Source organism: Macaca thibetana, chromosome 5 (assembly GCF_024542745.1).
Source record: "Macaca thibetana thibetana isolate TM-01 chromosome 5, ASM2454274v1, whole genome shotgun sequence".
NCBI lineage: Eukaryota > Metazoa > Chordata > Mammalia > Primates > Cercopithecidae > Macaca > Macaca thibetana.
The window spans coordinates 158,423,837-158,445,680 of NC_065582.1; the positions used below are offsets into that span (position 1 = coordinate 158,423,837).

Sequence of the window (21,844 nt, forward strand, 5' to 3'; positions counted from 1 at the left end):
CTCTATATTAATAAATGTTCATTTAATTCTACACTTGCTGAGAAAACTGAAATATTTATTTCAGAATACAATTTCTTTTTTTCTTTTTCTTTTCTTTTTTTTTTTTTTTTTGAGACGGAGTCTCACTCTATCACCCAGGCTGGAGTGCAGTGGCGCGATCTCTGCTCACTGCAACCTCCACCTACTGGGTTCACGTCATTCTCCTGCTTCAGCCTCCCGAGTAGCTGAGACTACAGGCGCCCACCACCACACCCGGCTAATTTTTTGTATTTTTAGAGACGGGGGTTTCACCATGTTAGCCAGGATGGTCTTGATCTCCTGACCTGGTGATCCGCCTGCCTCGGCCTCCCGAAGTTGCTGGGATTACAGGCGTGAGTCACCGTGCCCAGCCTAAAATTGCTTCTTGAGGTAAGAAAACCCAAACATACTTTAACAAAAGAGTAAGCTATTTCAGAAGCTGCTACAAACTCAGCGCTGTGCTTTTTTAAATTGACAGTATTTTAAGCCCAAATGGTTGAAATGAATAACAATAATATTTCAGTCTCATAAAATCCTGTTACTTATTAAGTCTGCATAGTAAGTAGATGCATAAGAACCTTATAATTCTATGATTTTCATCCTGGGAATATAATTTTTTATTTGAATAACTTTTCCCTGAATGCATTTAAAATAAGGAAGACAAGGAGTTTATGTGCAATTACATTATTTTAGAACATACAGTGGTAATTCATATATATTAAATATTTAAGATGCATTGCTATTCAAATATTTTCAAAGGTGTTACAAACCTAATCTCCCCTTCATTTCTCTTTCTATTATCTTTAAATAATCATAATAAAGAAGTAAAGTAAGCTAGAATATGGGAGGATATGGCTACTTTTGACATGATAACAGGCTTTATATAGATATTTTGTTATGGTATTTTAAATATTTGAGATTTTAAAATTGTATGATTCCAAAAAACAAAAAACACAAGTGAGAAAGAACCCTTTTGTATTTTCAAACAGAGTTATTTTCATATTTGAAATTAGAAAATGTTGACATTGTTATCTTAATTTGTATGCAACTATTGGCTAATGTATTAGACATATTTCACATTGAAGAAACCCTGTATAATAAGGTCACAGTTTTATATGATCAGGCACTCACATTGCATATGGGCAAGTACTCTGATAGGCAAAGAAATATATGTAACTTCCAAGAACAGATACTTGTGCAAGTGAGTTTGTTATTTAACTTGTGACTCTTACACCTTCTTATTAAAACAATCTCATTAACTAGAGAATCTTATTCTTAATACAGTCTTCCCTTTTTTGCACATAGACCAGTTGATACGTTATCTTGTAAGTTTTATTTGGTTATTAAAATTTCCCTACCCATAACTTCTCATTTTCATCGTAAGGCAGAATAAAACCCCAGTATTTTTCTCATTGTTGATTATGCCATAATGGTTTTAGAAATAGACTTACTCTTCTTTCCTGGTCTTTGGAGATCTATTATACAGCAATGTGAAAACAACCAGACATCACAGAAACTCACAGGTAGAGCTGTAAACTCTTCCTTTGAAGTCATTACGTGGGGAACAGATGTGATTCATCATCCATATTGGTTAGAGAGAAAGAAGATACTAGTCAACAAGTCCTGATAAAAGACAAAACTAGAGCCAACCAATTTGTTATAGTGCGAAAGAAACAGATACTGAGAAAAAGAATAGTATTCTTGTCAATTGAACAGGGACTGGAAATGGAGGCTCATACTATTCCAACCGTCAACAAAGTAGATTTACTTCTTCGTTGAGTATTTTTCAGGCCAAGTAATATCACTGAAAAAAAGATCTGTACCTTTAGATTTATTTTAAAGTACATCTAAACAGTGCTTAGTCACCGTCTCAGGTAACTCCAGTGTAGTGGCTGAAAACATAGATTCAAACAGCCATGGTTTGTTCTCTGTCTTTGCCAAATATTAGAAATATACAGTGGCTCATACGAGCTGATTGTTAGTTTCTGCTTCTATTTCTGTGTTCAGTGATCACATTTGTAGCTTGAAATCAGCCATGATGTGGATGTTTACACTGTGGAACCAGGAATATGCTACAAGTCAAGCCTCTTTCTGTCCCAATTTTTGTTATTAAGCAAGGCAAATCAGGCTCCATATCCTGAAGCAAACTGATTCAACTCTTTAGCTCTCAGATTATTTCATCTGTAAAATTGATCGAATAAAACTATGTATTTTTATAAGAATTATCTTTCATAATGTTTTAAAGTACCTAGTATAGTGACTGCTTCATAGTAAGTACCCCCAAATGGTAGTGTGTCTTTATTATTATGTGTTCACTAGAAATAAATCTGCCAAAACTGTCTACCTGTAATAGATAATAACATGATGAAAAATTGTTATCTAGACAACTGCAAAAATGTATAGACATAGATGCTGGAATTCCTTATTGAATGATTGTTAAATGAATTAAAACACCAGTGATATGGTTTGGTTGTGTCCCCACTCAAATCTCATCTTGAATTCCCATGTGTTGTGAGAGGGACCCAATGGGAGGTAATTGAATTAAGGGAGTGGGTCTTTCCCCTGCTGTTCTCATGAGAGTGAATAAGTCTCACTAGATCTGACAGTTTTAAAAATGGGAGTTTCCCTGCACAAACGCTCTTGCTGCCATCCATGTAAGATGTGACTTGCTCCACCTTGTCTTCCACCATGATTGTGAGGCCTCCCCAGCCATGTGGAACTGTAAGTCCATTAAGCCTCTTTTTTCCCAGTCTCAGGTTTGTCTTTATTAGCAGTGTGAAAATGGACTAATATAATAAGTTATGAAAATATCTCAATGAACTATCAATTAAATAATAAATAAGTACTTTTGTGGGGGAAGGAAAGAATGCAATGCATTCACATTTCCTTCCATAAATATTTAATGACCAGCTACTATTTGCAAAACATTGCTGTAACTTTATAGGGGAAAATCTTACTCTCATGGAAGGCACCTTCTGTTCAGTGAGTATGGTCAATGAGCAAGTTAATGAATACAGACACATACAATGTCAGATGGGTAAGATAAGGGAATAAAAAGTGACAGGGCAGAAGGGAGGGACTACTATATTTAATAGAGTAGAACCAAATCTTCTTTACTAAGGTAACGTTTGAGTGGTTATGTGAATACAGTGAGAAAGAGTTGAGCCACGCAGGTATTTGGCAGTAGGGCATTCACCACAGTGGGAGAAATGAAGAACACAGCATGACACAGGAATACGATGTGCTTCACATATCCCCAAAACAGCAAGGAGGCCAGTGTGACTAGCAAATCTTCAGAATAGGCTTTTATAAACTGATGTATGCATTATAAAATTAGTTTATAAATGAATTCAGTTCTTTGTTTCTCAATCATTATCATAAAATATCTCCTCCAAGCTCACCTGAAATCCTAGATGTTCTCTAGTATTTAAGTGTGTATGCTTTGTACAAAATAATCTGGGGATTCAATGCTCAATCTTGTCACTTGCTTTGTGACCAGAGGACAATTATTCATCTGTTTTCCTGTTATGTCAGTCAGATATTAATTTGCTTACATTCATATAGTTACTCAATACTTGGTCTTTTGGTCTGTCAATTTATCGTGTGTTTGTGTGGGTGTGTGTGTATGTGGGTGTGGGGGTGTGTGTGTGTGTAGTTTTTGTTTTGTTTTGTTTGGCTTTGGTTGTACTTTTTCTTTTTCTTATTCCCTCAAATTTCCTGCCTCCCATTGGTTGAAAGTTTTTATTTTCTCTTTTGTACTACCATTATTTTATTGCTATGATCTGACATGACTTGTGAAATAATAAATCCCACAGTACTATTAATAATTACACATATATGTTTCACAAAACTACTTAAAATTATCTTTTTCTGATAAATTAATTGGAACATTTATCTTCCTTCCAAAGAAGGAAGAACATTCCCTTTCTTTTTCTCTATTATTGTTTATATAGAATTTATTTACATATTTTGAAATGTAGAAAGCTACTATTATCTGTTTCTGAGATATTATTTATATACTTGAAATGTGGAAGTATTAAGAGTATAGTTCCTTCAGTTTTTAAAAAATGTATTTATTCGTGTAAACCCCATCCTTTTTTTCAGGCACAGAGCATTAACATCAAGCTGCAATTTCCTAAAACTCCTTCCTAATCAATTCCTTGAAGAAACCAGCGATCTGATTTTTATCCACATAGCTAGCTTAATTTTACCTATTCTTGAACTTTATAAAAATTGAATTACACAGTATTTACTTTTCTGTGAATTACTTCTTTCACTAGTCATAAGGTTTTTAAGGTACATTAATGTTCTTGTGTATTCTTTTTTCAAGAATTAATTTCATATTCATATCCACCATAGTACATCTATTTCCTTGTTGATGAACAGGTGGGCAATTTCCAGTCTGAGGGTATTATAAAAAAGTCACCATTATATTATTTATGTAATAGAGTACAGAGATTTTTGCAGACATGTTTTCTTTTATCTTAGATAAATATCTAAAAGTATGATTACTGGATTGTAGGGTAGTATATGTCATGGCTCAGAACACAATAACACAAAATATGGCATCGTGGCAATTGGAACGCTTCAGAAGCAAGAAAGTCACTCTGACCCTCCTTTGCCATTCTGTGTAATGCAGGATCTTTACAAATTTCTCTCCACTACCACAATTAAAAATAGGTTATAAGGGCCGGGCGCGGTGGCTCAAGCCTGTAATCCCAGCACTTTGGGAGGCCGAGACGGGCGGATCACGAGGTCAGGAGATCGAGACCATCCTGGCTAACACAATGAAACCCCGTCTCCACTAAAAATACAAAAAAAATTAGCCGGGCGTGGTGGCGGCGCCTGTAGTCCCAGCTACTCGGGAGGCTGAGGCAGGAGAATGGCGGGAACCCGGGAGGCGGAGCTTGCAGTGAGCCGAGATCGCGCCACTGCACTCCAGCCTGGGCGACAGAGCGAGACTCCGCCTCAAAAAAAAAAAAAAAAAAAAAAATAGGTTATAAGATCCTCATTCCAGAGCAGTCATGCCCCATACACAGAGGAAAGAGAAGTTACAGACACAGAGATGCAGAAAAGCTCTAAACAGGCTTTTCTGTATTCCCCCCAGTTTGTTAGCATTAATAGTATTTACCAGGTCGGACACGGTGGTTCAAGCCTGTAATCCCAGCACTTTGGGAGGCTGAGGTGGGTGATTGCCTGAGGTCAAGAGTTCGAGACCAGCCTGGCCAACATGGTGAAACCCCATCTCTACTAAAAAACAAAAATTAGCTGGGCCTGGTGGCGGGCGCCTGTAATCTCAGCTACTTGAGAGGCTGAGGCAGGATAATCACTTGAACCCAGGAGGAAGAGGTTGCAGTGAGCCGAGACCACACCATAGAACTCCAGCCTGGGCAAGAAGAGTAAAACTCTATCTCAAAATAATAATAATAATAATAATAATAATAAACATTTACCATATCATTTTTGTCCATCCACTTTTCTACACAACTATCTACTTCTTTCATCAGACTTAGCATAAAAGTACATAGTTTTCGCTGGGTCATTGGGTCATTTTTTCTGAAGGTTTTCATGTGTAATGTAAAAGTTTGTTACATTAATTTGTCATTCTTTTCTCTTGTTAATCTGCATTTTGTTAATCTGTCTTTTGTTATAGAGATGCCAGCCAAGACTCTTGGAATGGTTGAGGAAAATATACTACATTTTCTTCTCTACATGTATATTTTACATTTAAAAAAATCAGACATTCAAATGGTTGTGTCAATGTATTTTCTTACTACAAATCTGTAGAAGTTTTAATTTTTCCATATCCTTGCCAATATTTGTACTGTTGATTTTCTTTTGCTTTTTTTTTTTTTTTCATTTCAGTAGGTGTAGATTGGTATTCCATCCTGACTTTAATTTGAATTTCCTGAAGGCAAATGATGTTGAACACTATTATGTACTTATTGGCCATATGTTTTCTTATATACTCATTTGTAAAAACTTCTATTCAAGCCTTTTATTTATGTTTGAAACTGATAAAATATTATTATTCTTTATGTATTACAGATGCAAACACTTTGTTGTTGTTTTTTAAGTTTTATTATAGGTCAAGGGTAGATGCACAGATTTATTATATAGGTAATGTCATGTCACAGGGTGATATGATTTGTCTCTGTGTCCCCATCAAAATTTAATTTTGAATTTCAATCTCCATGTGTCAGGGGAGGGACCTGGTGGGAGGTGATTGGATAATCGGGGTGAATTTTCCCCTAGCTCATCTCATGATAGTGAGTGAGTTCTCCCAAGATGATGGTTTAAAAGTGTGTGGCAGTTTCCTGTTCACTTTCACCCTCTCTCATGCTCCACCATGGTAAGACCTGCTTGCTTTCCTTTTCCTGCTTGCTATAATTGTAAGTGTCCTGAGCCCTCCCAGTCATAATTCCTGTTAAACCTATGGAACTGTGAGCCAACTAAACCTCTTGTCTTCATAAATTACCCAGTCTCAGGTAGTTGTGTATAGCAGTGTGAGAATAAACTAATACAGAAAATTAATTCTAGGAAAGTGGGATACTGGTATAAAGATACCCGAAAATGTGGAACTGACTTTGGAACCGAGTAGTAGGCAGAAGTTGAGATACTTTGGAAGGCTCATAAGAAGAAAGGAAGATGTGGGAATGTTTGGAACTTCCGAGGACTTTTTCAATGGTTTTGACCAAAATGCTGATAGTGATATGGACAATAAGAAGCTGAGGTGGTCTCAGACCGAGATGAGGAACTTGTTGGGAACTGGAATAAAGGTCACTCTTTCTGTGGCATTGTGTCCCTGCTCTAGGGATCTATGGAACTTTGAACTTTAGAGAGATGATTTAGGGCATCTGGTAGAAGAAATTTCTAAACAGCAAAGTATTCAAGATTTGGTCTGGTTTCTTCTAACAGTGTACAGTCATTGGCATTCAGAAAGAGATGATCTGAAATTGGGACTTATGTTTTTAAAAAGGAAAGCAGAGCATAAAAGTTTGGAAAATGTGCAGCCTGATCATGTGGTAGAAAACAAAACCTCATTTTCTGCAAAAAAAATTCAGGCTGGCTGCAGAAATTTGCATAAGTAAAAAGGAACCAAATACTAATTGCCAAGACAATGAGGAAAATGTCTACAGGGCATGTCAGAGACATTTGGGGAAGCCCCTCCCATCACAGGTCCAGGGGTCTATCATATTAAAATGATTTGGTGGGTCAAGCCCAGGGCCCAGCTGCCCTGTGAAGCCTGGAGACATAGTGGCCTGCATCCCAGCCATTCCAGCTCCAGCCATAGATAAAACAAGCAGAGGTACAGCTCAGGCCATTGTCTCAGAGGGTGCAAGCCCCAAGTCTTGGTGGCTACCACATGGTGTCAGTTCTGTGAGGATGCAGAAGGCAAGAGTTGAGGTTTGGGAACCCGTGCCTAGATTTCAGATGATGTATGGAAATGCAGGGATGTCCAGGTAGAAGTCTGCTGTAGGGGTAGAATCCTCATAGAGAGCCTCTGCTAGGGCAGTGCAGAGAGAGAATATGGTGTTGAAACCCCCACACGGAGTGCCCAATGGGGTACTTCCTAGTGAAGCTGTGAGAATAGGGCAACTGTTCTTTAGACCACATAATGGTAGATCAACTAATAGTTTGCACTGTGCATCCAGAAAAGCCACACACACTCAATGCTATGAAAGCCGCCATGGGGTTGCACCCTTCAGAGCCACAGAGGCAGAGCTTCCCAAGACCTTGGGAGTCCACCCCTTCCGTTAGTATGCCCTGGATATGAGACATGGAGTAAAAGGACATCATTTTGGAGCTCTAATATTTAATGACTGCCCTTCTGGGTTTTGAATTTGCATGGGGCCTGTAGCCACACTTTTGGCCAATTTATCCCATTTGGAATGGGAGCACTTCCATGAAGTTCTCCATAAGGACTCCACCTCTGCAGCAAACTTCTGCCTGGGCACCCAAGCATTTCCATACATCCTCTGAAATCTAGACAAAGGTCCCCAAAACTCAATTCTTGACTTCTGTGTACCCACAGGCTGAACACCACATGAAAGCCACCAAAAATTGGGGCTTGTACTCTCTGAATTAATGGCCCAAAGTGTACCTGGACCCTGTTAGCCATGGCCGGAGCTGAAGCAGCTGACACACGGGGTACCACATCCTGAGGCTGCTCAGAGAAAGGTGACCCTGAGCCTGGCCCAAAAAAGCATTTTTCCCTCCTGGGCCTCTGGGCCTACGAGGGGAAAGGCTGCTGGGGAGTTCTCTGTCATGCCCTGGAGACATTTTCCCATTATCTTAGTGATTAATATTTGGCTTCTCATTATTTATGCCAATATCTGTAGCCAGCTTAAAATTTTCCCCAGAAAATGTGTTTTTGTTTTCTATCGAAGGCAGGCTGAAACATTTCCAAGCTTTTATGTGCTGCTTTCTTTGAATGTTTTGCTGCTTAGAAATTTTTTTCCACCAGATACCCTAAATTATGTCTTCCAGCTTCAAAGTTCCATAGATCTCCAGGGTAGGGGCAAAATGCTGCCAGTCTCTTTGCTAAAGCATAGCAAGGGTGACCTTTACTCACATTTCCAGGAAGTTGCTCATCTCCATCTGAGACCACCTCAGCCTGGACTTCATAGTCCATATCACTATCAGCATTTTGGTCAAAACCAATCAACATGTCTCTCTAGGAAGTTCCAAACTTTCTCAGATTTTTCCTGGCTTCTTTTAAGTCCTCCAGTTGTACCAATCTCTGCCTGTTACCTGGTTCTAAAGGCATTTCCACATTCTTGGGCATTCTAACAGCAGCGCCTCACTCTCTGTGATACCTTTTTACTGTATTAGTTTGTTTTCATGCTACCGATAAAGAAATACTCAAGGCTGGGAAATTTATAAAGAAAAGAGGCTTAATTGACTCACAGTTCTGCATTGCTGGGGAAGTCTCAGGAAACTTATAATCATGGTGGAAGGTAAAGGAGAAGCAGGCATCTTCTTCACAGAGTGACAGGACAGAACAAGAATGAGTGCCAGCAGGTGAAATGCCAGATGCTTATAAAACCATCAGATCTCATGAGAAATCACTACTAGGAAAACAGCATGGGAGAATCTGCCCCATCAATTACCATCCATCTAGTCCCTCCCAAAACATGTGGGGACTATGGGAATTACAATTTAAAATGAGATTTGGGTGGGGACAGAGCTAAACTATATCAGACGATTATAATTTGATAGTGTATAATTTGTTGAATTGGTTTTTTTTATTTCTGTTTTTGTAAAACCCAAGATTGATGAGGTGTTCATATTTTGTTTTTTTTTGGGGGGTTTTCTGATTTGAAATACATTATTGGGTAATTTGTAAGAATCTATTGGTAGTATATATTCTTTGTATATCTGAAAATTTCATGTAATAGTCTTGTCTGAATCATATGTTCAATGGCTAGGAAATTTTATGTTGAAAGTTATTTGTTTTATAGTAATTTTACTGTAATAATTTTATTTTCAATATTTTTTTTCCTTTTTATGTATATTTTCTCTTTAGTTGGGTTTTAGAGATTTTTCTTTATCCTTAACATGTTTCTGTCCCATTATATACTCAGTATAAAGTCAGTGCACTAAGATAATTCATGTACTTCTTTAATTCAACAATAGTTTCAGTTATATTTCCCTGAATGTTATCCCTGTCATTCTATTAGGAAACTATTAAAAATTTCTTCAGTGTTATCTATGCTTGTAAATTTATTCTTCATATTTTTAATTTTTTAATTTCCCTGTATTTTTTTATTCTTCCCCTAAAGATATTTCTCTTGAGTTACAATCTAATTACATTTTTTAGGTTATTTTACATTCTTTAAGTTATTTTAAAATATACAATTAAGTTATTATTGAATGTCATCACCCTATTGTGTTATCAAATAAGTGGTCTTCCCTACACATTTTATTGATAAATTCTTCAGTGCTGTTTTCCAATTTAGAAATCCAATCTAACCATACATACGTTTACTATTATTCCACCTGTTGTGTATACTTTATATTTCAATGCATGTATATATTTTCTTTTTTAAAAATTTTTAAATTTTACTTTAAGTTCTGGGATAATGTATAGAACATGTGGGTTTGTTAGATAGGCATACATTTGCTATGGTGGTTTCTTGCACCTATCAACCCGTCATCTAGGTTTTAAGCTGCACATGCATTTGGTATTTGTCTTAATGCTCTCCCTTCCCTTGCCCCCACTTCTGGATAGGCCCCACTGTGTGATATTCCCCTCTCTATATCCATGTGTTCTAACTGTTCAGCTCCCACTTATGAGTGAGAACATGCGGTGTTTGGTTTTCCGTTCTGTGTTAACTTGCTGAGAATGATGGCTTACAGCTTAATCCATGTCCCTGCAAAGGACATGAACTCATTCTTTTTTATGGTTGACACATTTTCTTTATCCAGTCTATCATTGATGGGCATTTGGCTTGGTTCCAGCTGTTTGCTGTTGTGAATAGTGCTGCAATAAACATACGTGTGCATGTATATTTATAGTAGAATGATTTCTAATCCTTTGGGTATATACTCAGTAATAAGATTACTGAGTCAAATGGTATTTCTGATTCTAGATCCTTGAGGAATCACCACACTGTTTTCCACAATGGTTGAACTAATTTATACTCCTATAGTGTAAAAGCATTCCTATTTCTCCACAGCCTTGCTAGCATATATTGTCTCCTGACTTTTTAATGATTGCCATTCTAACTGGCATGAGATGGTATCTCAGTGTGGTTTTGATTTGCATTTCTCTAATGACCAGTGATGATGAGCTTTTTTTGTTATCATCTGTTTGTTGGCCACATGAATGTCTTCTTTTGAGAAGTGTCTGTTCATATCCTCCACTCACTTTTGATGGGATTGTTTTTTCTTGCAATTTTTTTAAGTTCCTTATAGATTCTGGATATTAGACCTTTGTCAGATGGGCAGATTTCAAAAATTTTCTCCATTGCCTGTTCACTCAGATGCTAGTTTCTTTTGCTGTGCAGAAGCTCTTTAGTTTAATTAGATCCCATTTGTCAATTTTCACTTTTGTTGCCATTGCTTTTGGTGTTTTAGTCATGAAGTCTTTGCCCATGCCTATGTCCTAAATGGTATTGCCTAGGTTTTCTTCTAGAGTTTTTATGGTTTTGGGTTTATGTTTAAGTCTTTAATCCATCTTGAGTTAATTTTTGTATAAGGTGTAAAAAAGGGGTCCAGTTTCTGTTTTATGCATATGGCTAGTCAGTTTTGTTTTTGTCAGGTTTGTCGAGGATCAGATGGTTGTAAATGTGTGGTGTTATTTCTGAGGTCTCTATTCTATTCCATTGGTCTATATATCTGTTTTGGTACCAGTACTATGCTGTGTTGGTTACTGTAGCCTTGTAGAATAGTTTGAAGTCAGGTAGACTGATGCCTCCAGCTTTGCTCTGTTTGCTTAGGATTGTCTTTGCTATATGGGATCTTTTTTGGTTCCATATAAAAGTGTTTTTCCTAATTCTTCAAAGAAAGTCAATGGTAGCTTGGTGGGAATAGCATTGAATCTGTAAATTACTTTGGGCAGTATGGCCATTTTCACAATACTGATTCTTCCTATCCATAAGCATGGGATTTTTTCCCATTTGTTTGTATCCTCTCCTTTTCCCTTGAGCACTGGTTTGCAGTTCTCCTTGAAGAGGTCCTTCAGGTCCCTAAGTATTTCTAGGTATTTTATTCTCTTTTGTAGCAATTTAAATGGGGGCTTACTCATGATTTGGCTCTCTGCTTGTCTATTGCCGGTGTATAAGAATGCTTGTGATTTTTGTACATTTTTTTTTTTTTTTTTTATCCAGAGACATTGCTAAAGTTGCTCATCAGCTTGAGAAGTTTTTGGGCTGAGATGATGGGGTTTTCTAAATATATAATCATGTCATCTGCAAAGAGAGACAATTTGACTTCCTCTCTTCCTATTTGAATAACCTTTTTTCACTCTCTTGCCTGATTTTCCTGGCCAGAACTTCCAATGCTATGTTGAATAGCAGTGGTGAGTGAAGGCATCCTTGTCTTGTGTCAGTTTTCAAAGGGAATTCTTCCAGCTTTTGCCCATTCAGCATGATATTAGCTATGGGTTTGTCATAAACAGCTCTTATTATTTTGAGATATGGTACATCAATACCTAGTTCATTGAGTGTTTTTAGAATGATGGAATGTTGAATTTTATCAAAGGCCGTTTTTGCATCTATTGAGATATTCATGTGGTTTTTGTCATTGGTTCTGTTTATGTGATGGATTACATTGATTTATTTATGTATGTTGAATCAGTCTTGTATCCCAGGGATGAAGCTGACTTGATTGTCGTGGATAAGATTTTTGGTGTGCTGTTAGATTCGGTTTGACAGTATTTTATTGAGGGTTTTTATATAGATGTTCATCAGGGATATTGGCCTGAAGTTTTCCTTTTTTGTTGTGTTTCTGCCAGGTTTTGGTATCAGGATGACCCTGGCCACATAAAATGAGTTAGGGAGGAGTCCCTTTTTTCTATTGTTCAGAATAGTTTCAGAAGAAATGGTACCAGCTCCCCTTTGCACCTCTGTTAGAATTCGGTTGAGAATCCGTCTGTTCGCGGGCTTTCTTTGGTTGGTAGGGTATTAATTCCTGCCTCCTTTTCGGAACTTGTTATTGGTCTATTCAGGGATTCGACTTCTTCCTGGTTTAGTCTTGGGAGGATGTATGTGTCCAGGAATTTGTCCATTTCTTCTAGATTTTCCAGTTTATATGCATAGAGGTGTTTACAGTATTCTCTGATGCTAATTTGTATTTCTGTGGGATCAGTGGTGATATACCCTTTATCATTTTTTATTGTGTCTATTTGATTCTTCTCTCTTTTCTTTATTAGTCTAACTAGCAGTCTACCTATTTTGCTAATCTTTTTGAAAAACTAGCTCCTAGATTCATTTGATTTTTTATATATTTTTCTTTCCAAAATATTCTACTGGTTATTTTAATATACATCATTTCTTGATGCACATTTATTTATTATTTTATTACTTTTTTAATGTACACTATTATTCAATTTTTTTAGGACCTTAAACCTAATGAATGTTTGTTAACTTTTAAGCCATGTTGGCAGTTTCCTACATAGTAATTTGCTTATTATGTGGGGAAATTGGTCAAAGATACAATAAAAATGTCCAGAAAAAATATTTGTCTAGTTAATAGCTAGCAGAGGAGACAGGATGGCACAGGTTTCTCAGCATTCAAAGGTATGATGGCACATTAATTCTGGTGTGAAGAAGCAAGAAGAACAATTTACAAAGAAAGCAATATTTCCTAGATCCTGTTAGTGTAGGAATCAAGGGAAATAAATTCTAATAAGATGGAGACTTCATAGAAAAGTATCTTAGCCTTTAATACTCACTGCACATACACACGTTCGAGTACCCTTGCATGAAAACCTGGAGAATCAGAAGCCATCCATGAGCACCCTGATCACCTAAAATTAAATTTAGAAAGAGAAAAGAGAAAACAATAAAAACACTGAAGTATAGATGAGAGGAAAGAGGATAGACTTGGGAAATACAAGTCTTTTATTTAAGTTCTTCATTTATGAGTTTTACAGTTTTGGGTAAGTAAATTTCTGAATTTTCATGTCTATAAAACGGGTATTATAATATTACTCCCTAAATTCTAATAATGTAATAGAGATTGTGTTACTCTCTGTAAATATGAATTATTTAGAAACTGTAGCACAATTTAAATATCTCTTATTATTAGGCTGTAACAAATACTGTAGTTATTAATAATGTATATTTCAAAATTGCTGAAAGAGTAGATTTTAGATGTTGTCACCAAAAACAAATGATAAGTATGGTGATGGATATGTTAGTTAGATAAAATTAATCATCCCCCAATGCATACAGGTATCTAAAATGTTATTATATACCATAAATATATACAATTATTATTTTTCAATTAAAAATATAATAAAATTTTAAAAATTCAGAACATATGTTATTATGCTTTGCCTGAAAACAACTTTGTATCAGTAGTGGCTTAAATAACAGAGCCCCACTAGAAATAGAAGAATATATGTCTTAATATACTTTAAAAAATATGTACTTATTAAATATGAAAACAACGTAAGTTACTTTTCTAGATGTGCCAGTTAATACCCTATAGGTACTAGAGTTATAACACAGAAGATTTTTGAGTCCACTAAATTTAGAATATATTGCAGGTTTGACACTTGTTAAACTTGTGACTTCTAAAACTATGATAGCACCATAAATTTGTATAGAGCTGTTTTTATTAAATGTGAGCAATTACTCATAATTCCTAATACACGACTAGCACATAGTAGGCACTTCAAAATGTTATTACTATGGAAGCATAGGAAAACAGCTTTGAAGCAAATTTGCTAGTTCACGTCACTCACCTTCAATTGAAATTTCACTTTACAGTAAGTGGGGGAAGTGAGTCATTCAACTCCCCAGACTCAAGGATCACATTCAGACAGCCATCCCTATAATGAGAGCACCAGCATGGAAACCTATTGCCCTGCTATGAAGGCACTGGACCAGCACAGGAGAAAGTTTCAATTATGTGCAGGACAGATGTCTTGCCAGTGGTCATAGATACGTGTTCGCCTTTAGTGTCACCCTATATAACCTATGATGGCTCAAGTTTGCAAACTCCTCATCACAATTTCAGACTAAGGAAAGTCAGTCATAATGGAATTCCTTTCCTGATGAAAATGGCAATAATTTGTGAGACTGAGCCTCCCGTCGTTCAGGTTGTTGCTTCTGCTTTCAATGCCTGATGAATCACTATGCAACATCTCATTGCATCTGAATTTATGCAAATTGACAATTAAACAAAGGGGTAATTTTAGTCAAATCAGTCATATATTGTATCTATTTCAAATAATAATATAAGCATAATTGACAGTGCATAATTAATGATTAGCTAAGACTGTTAATAATTAAATGATAAGAAGGTATGAGAGGAGGGAGGCTCCAGTATCTTGGGCTGTAAGCCAGAAACAGAAAAATGTATTCGCCTAATTTCTTCACATCACTGGAACCCAGCGACGTCCACATCTCGGAAGGCTGGCCATTTGCTTATTGTTTTCTAGAAACTTTCCTGAGGAAGTTAAGTAAATACTTTGGTTTCATAGAATCCTTACTGGGTTTAATCCTGGAGCTTTCTGTGTTTGAATCCTGGCTCTATCACTAACCAACTATATGACCTTGGGAATGCTATGTAACCTCACTAACTGAGCTTCCAACTTCCTAATTTACAAAACAATTGCTGTGTTTTAATACCACTTATATTGGTTGTAGTGAGGATAAAATAAAATATTAAATGTGTCTTAATTAGTTCCAGAAACTTAATAAATAAGAAATATTATTTATTGTAATTGTGATGATCATTTCTTTTGCATGCTCCTTATTTCTCTTTTTGCCTTAGAAAAGATGACATTATGTCAACATTTAAAACATATTGTTTCAGCTTCCCACATTAATAACTGAGAAATTCCAGTTAAAATATATGTAGTCACAACACCAAAGACAATGAATGAAAGAAATTATTAATAAACGGAACCTCAATACAATTAAAAATTCCTGTTGTGGTGAAACACACTGTTTGCTGAATGAATGTAGAAGACACAGACTGGAAGAGAGTATTTGCCAAAGATATATCTGATCAATGACTGCGATTCAAATATATCAAGAACTCTAAAAGTTCAATAATAGGAAAAATAACCCCCCAAAATGGGCAAAAGGCTTGAATAGACACCTGACGAAAGAAGATATATTGATGAAAAATAAGCATATAAAAAGATGTACCACCAGAGAAATGTAAATTAGAACAATAATGAGATACTCAGACACATCTATTAGAATGGTTAAAATTTAAAACACTAAGAATGGCAAATGCTAGGGATGATACGGAGTAACACAAACAGTCATTTTTTGATGGGAATGCAAAATGGTACAGTTACTTTAGAAGACTGGCAGTTTCTTACAATACAAAACATAATCCTACCATAGCAACCAGCAATCACATTCATTGGTATTTAACCAAATGAGCTAAAAATTTACGTATACATAAAAATCTGCACACAGATGTTTATAACAACTTTACTCATAATTTTCAAAACTTGGAAGCAACTGAGAGGTTTTTTTCAGCAAGTGAATAATAAATTAACCGTGATGCATCCAGACAATAGAACATTATTCAACTCTAAACGGAAATAAGCCATGAAAATACAAAGAGGAAACATAAATGGACATTAGTAAGTAAAATAAGTCAATCTGAAAATACTACACACTGCACACAGTATGCTTTCAGCTACATGATATCCTGAAAAAAGGCCAAACTATGGACACAGTAAAAAGATCAGTGGTTGTCAAGGGTTAAAGTGGAAGGAAGAATGAATAGCAGAGCATGGAGGATTTTTAGAGCAATGACACTCTGTATGCTACCACAATGGTAGATACAAGTCATTATATATTCGCCAAACCCGGGGAATATACAACACCAAGTGTGAGCCCTAATGTAAACTATGCACTTTGAGTGATAATGATGTGTCAATGTAGATTCACTGATAGTAACAAACATACCTCTTGGTGTATGATGTTGAGGGAGGAAGGTTGTTTATGTATGGGACAATGCAGTATGTGAGAACTCTGTGCCTTGTCCCCAATTTTTCTATGAATGTGAAACTGCTCTAAAGTCTATTTAAAAACATGAAGTCTACATCTTATCAACTTTCATGCTTATGGCAAACTCAAATCTCATTAGATGTCATTCCTCTTACTTCTAGAATGATCCAAATCCCACCTGTTACTTCATATCTTGTTTTGTTTTGTTTTGTTTTCTTATTCTGGAACATTCTGCACACTGTATTTCTGAGTGTGGCTCTCCATTTTCTGACACTATTTTATTTTTTATTACACTACAGAGTATTTCATGGTATCTTAAATACTAATACAAATGCCAAAAAGGCATTGCTGAATTATTACTCAAGTCAAAATTCCATTTTTCTTCCAGCAAGACTTTCTTCCCCAATGTAATGTTAAAACAGTTTATTACATTCATATTACGAGTGTTCCTAATAACCATGCCAAAACTCAACAGCTTTAAACAATAAACCCTTAATCACCTCATGAGTCTGGGAGTAAGAGATTTAGATTGCTCTTGGTTGGCAATTCCTGCCATGCTCAGTCCCATATGTGGGGCTGACTGACTGTCAACTTATTTAGGTTGCTCTTGCTTAGGGTGACTGGGCCATTAATACTCTCAGCTTTTCTCTGCATATAGCTCTAAACCTCCAACGTGTCATCACCAGCATGTTTTCAGGGAGATGACAGAGGTACAAGATAACAAGAAAAATATACAAAGATATCTTCAAGATTTTATGACTTCACTTCTGCTAACACGTAATGATTGTGAATCCCAAGGCTAAGTTCTGATTTAGAAGGCAAGGGTAGGTCTTCCTGCCCACAATGAGTTGGCACTGGACAGTTATATGACAAAGAGTGAGAGTGAAGGAGGTGAATAATTAGAACCAAGTGATTTAATTTGCCATATCCACCACCCTCTTTATTATTATGCAGTTTATAATCTGCCAATCATAAATGACCCTTTACATGATAGAAATGAAAAATGAAAAATTTTAAAATACCAGTCAGCATACAAATAGGCACATCAATCAGTGGAACAAAATAGAGAGTCCTAAAATTAACCCACACATTTACGGTCAGTTGGTTTTCAACAAAGTGGCCAAGAATATACAATGGGTAAAAAAAAAAAAAAGCAGTCCCTTCAATAGAAGTTATTGACAAAACTGGGTATCCCCCTGCAGAAGAATAAAACCGGCCCTTTTTCTCACACCACATGCAAAAATCAATTGAAAAAATCAATTAAACACCTAAATGTAATACTTGAAACTGTAAGACTACTAGAAGAAAACATGGATGAATAACTGGATGGCAATGGCCTGAGCAATGATTTTTTTGGATTTGACTCCAAAAACTCAGGCAACAAAAATAAAACTAGAAAAATGGGATTATATCAAATGAAAAAGCTTCTGCACAACAAAGTAAAAAGTTAACGAGTGAAAAGACAAAACCTGGCAACCTTTAGCTTGGGAGAAAATATTTGCAAGCCATGTTTCTAACAAGGGGTTAAAATCAAATATATATATATATAATATATATATATATATATAAAACTAAAACAACTCAATAACAAGAATTGTTAAATAAATTGACAAAGAACCTGAGTAGATATTTCTCAAAGAAAACAACTCAATAACAAGAATTGTTAAATAAATTGACAAAGAACCTGAGTAGATATTTCTCAAAGAAGACATGCAAATGGCAACAGATATATGAAAAGATGTTCAACATCACTAATGTTTAGGAAAATGCAAATAAAAGACACAATGAAATATCATCTCACAACTGTCAGGATGGTAATTATCAAAAAGATGAAAGATGAAAGATGAAAATGGTGAAGATGTAGAGAAAAAGGAACTCTTGTACACTATTGGTGGAAATGTAAATTAGTATAACCACTATGAAAAGCAGTATGGAGGTTCCTCAAAAACCTAAAAGTAGAATTACCATATGATCCAGCAATCCCACTTCTGAGTATTTATGGAAACGATTTAAACTCAGTGTGTTAAAGAAATATCTTCACTCTCATGTACATTGTAGCATTACTCACAATTGCCAAGTTATGGAAGCAATGTAGAGGTCCATCAATGAATAAATGGATTAAAAATGTGGTTTATATACCTAATGGAATATTATTCATTCAGCTTTTAAAAGCAGGGAAATTCTGTCATTTGTGACAACAAGGATGAACCTGGAGGACATAATGCTGAGTGAAATAAGCCAGGCACAGAAAGACATATATTGCATGTTCTCATTTATATGTAGAATTGAAAACAATTATATTCACGGAAGCAGAGAGTAGAGTGGCAATTACCAGTGGTTGGGGGTGGGAGAAATGGGAAGATGTTCGTCAAAGGGTACAATATTTTAGTTAGAAAAGAGGAATAAATGATAAGTATTTGAGGTGATGGGCATGCTAATTAGTTTGATTCAATTATTCCACATTTCATACATATATCATGTATCACTTTGTACTCCAAGAATATTAAAATTATTATTTGTTAATATTCAATGAAATGAAAGTAATAAATTTTAAAACATTAGCCTTAGCGAAATTTTTCTAAAAAAAAAAAAGAGAAATACCAATGGGTAGACAGGTTGAATTTTTCCCAACAAAATGACATAAGGGCGATGGCTTGAAGGCAAAAATTGATTTACTATTTCTAAATTTTTTACTGTTACATAAGAAAACTACTCAGAAGAACACTAGAAGTATTCTAGAAATCTGTTGCTGGTGTGTGTGTGTGTGTGTGTGTGTGTGTGTGTGTGTGTGTGTTTGTGTCTAGGAAATCAGCACATTCATTAGTCAATAGGCAATTTTCTAGTGGTCCCATTCAATTATGTGGGATATACTGAGATTACACAACATGCCTCATAGTGCAATTTCTTGACTTATATTTTATATAAGTGTTTCAGTTCACATGACTGCATAACAAACTACTACAAATCTTAGTAGCTTGAAACAGCTCTTTATTTTGGTCACTAATCTGCAGTTTGGCAGGACTCTGGCATCTCATCTGTGTTCCACTCAGCATCAGCTGGGGCATTGTGGAGGCTTGAGGATGGTTTGCTCACTTATATTTTTAGTTGTAAGAAGATTCAAACTGGTGGCTGAAATAGTTGGGGCTATTCAAGCATCTGTTTCTATCTTCATTTGACTACTTCAGCATGAATGCTTCAGGAAAAATAAAACACAAGGATTTCATAGTTATGTCCCAAGAGAGAAGAGAAGAGAGCCAGGTGGAAGCTGTATCACCTTTTGTCACCCATTGAATCTATGTAGTGTCACTTCCATCAAATTATGATCCCTATTTGAGGGGACAGCATTCAGATTTGATCTTTTGATGAGAAGAGTATCAAAATTCTGGGGGAGTATGTGACAATACTTACATTTCTATGGTCAATTTTGGAAAGTGCAATTAGCCACAGATGCCATAAGACTATAGCCCTGTGGTAGGGCCCACCAAGATGGCCAAAGGAAGTTTCTTCATTTCAGGGCTAATCCATGGAGGAGCGCAGCATTTAAGCTGATACTCTGTAGCCCTTATACCCTTTAAAACAATCACCATGTGCCCCATTTCCTGAGAACTCTTCTAAGAAGAAAGCTCTAGTAAGAGCTAATCAAATAAATTGTCTTTGAGCATGTACATTTTCAAAATTGTTGATATTTACAATTTACTGATTTATTTTTAGAGTTGGGGTCTCAGTATGTCCCCCATGCCGGAGTGCAGTGATGAGGCCATAGCTCACTGCAGTCTCCAACCCCTGGACTCAGGCCATTCTCCCACCTCTATCTTCCCAAGCCCTGGGATTACAGATGTAAGCCACCAAGCCTGGCAACCATGGAACCCAGAGTTATTTAGACAAGAAAATGTGTTCCCTTTTCAGATTCTATGATACTGGATTCTAATTATTCCACTTAATTAGATGCTAAATTAATCATTATTTGACTTATATTTTTGAAATTAACTTATGCATTTATTTCTTTTCATTTCTCCCCAAAACTTTCCCATTAACATCACCATCAGAATGTATGACTTATGAGAAAAGAAACACATGTTGTTTTGCATTTTACCACTATATTCTCAACACACAAAATAGTTAAATGAATGAATATATTAAAATCAAAAGAAGTTGTTGCTATAAGTAAATAAGAGAGATATTAGGGAAATAGAGCCAGACTTTTACAAACAACGTATACGAAGCAGATAGGTTTTGCCAATAAGTTTGACAGAACTTAGATTTGGAGTCCCCAAGTCTCAGTCTGTTCTACTACTATAACGAAATACCATAGACTGGTGGTTTGCAAACAACAGAAATTTACTTCTCACAGTTCTGGAGGCTGGAAAGTGCAAGACTATGGTGCCAACAGATCGGGTGTCCAGTGAGGGCTGGCTTTCTGATTCACAGATGATTGTCCTTTCACTGTGTCCTCACATGTTGGAAGAGGCAAGGAAGCTCACTGTGGCCTGTATTATGAGAGGTCTGCCCTCATGACCTAATCTCCCAAGAGCTTCACCTCCCTATACCATCAGCTTGGGAGCTAAGATTTCAAAGTATGAGTTTTGAGGGACACAAATATTCATTCCATAGCACTCCACATAGAGTAGGTTCCTTTTGTGTTTGCATGCAAGAGAAGTGAGGTTATTTTATTCAGATTCTTCATGAGTTAAGAGTTATACTGTCCTAAACAACAAATTGATCCTTTTCAATATATCCTCTGCGACTGAAAAAAAGTACTATGGAAACTTCCAGGATGTTTATAAAAACAAACTAAACTAAATAGGATCTAAAAGCTCTTCAAGGTTTCTTAAAGCTCTTAAAAACTGAGATAAGCCATTTCTGTTTCTATAAGAAGTTTTAGCAGCTCTATTTATGAGTAGAGCACAGGCCTGCATGGTGAGAGAGTCCATTGAAACAGAAGGCCCTAAACAGCTTTTTCCCAGAGATTGTTTTAAGTGGGACCAAGCAGATGAAATTTGAGAAACTGAAGTATTATAAGAACACCACTCCTCCTTCTCAAACTGTAGATGATGATTAAAATCTAACGCAGATCTTTGTTACTTTAGAGTAAGACTTTGATTTCTAAAAGAAAACATATTGACATTGAAGTGAATAAAACTTTTATTGCTGTCATATATCACTGACAAACCTAGGGG

The 21,844-nt window shown here is 36.1% G+C and overlaps 1 long non-coding RNA gene across 1 annotated transcript in view; it reads right to left on the reverse strand.

The window, feature by feature from the left end:
* The window catches only part of LOC126954344 (uncharacterized), a 105,891-nt gene that overhangs the window by 10,588 nt on the left and 73,459 nt on the right, over positions 1-21,844 (reverse strand). Inside the window, exon 4 of the long non-coding RNA XR_007725598.1 lies at positions 13,418-13,492. This is a non-coding gene — a long non-coding RNA (uncharacterized LOC126954344). The remainder of the gene's footprint in view (positions 1-13,417; positions 13,493-21,844) is intronic.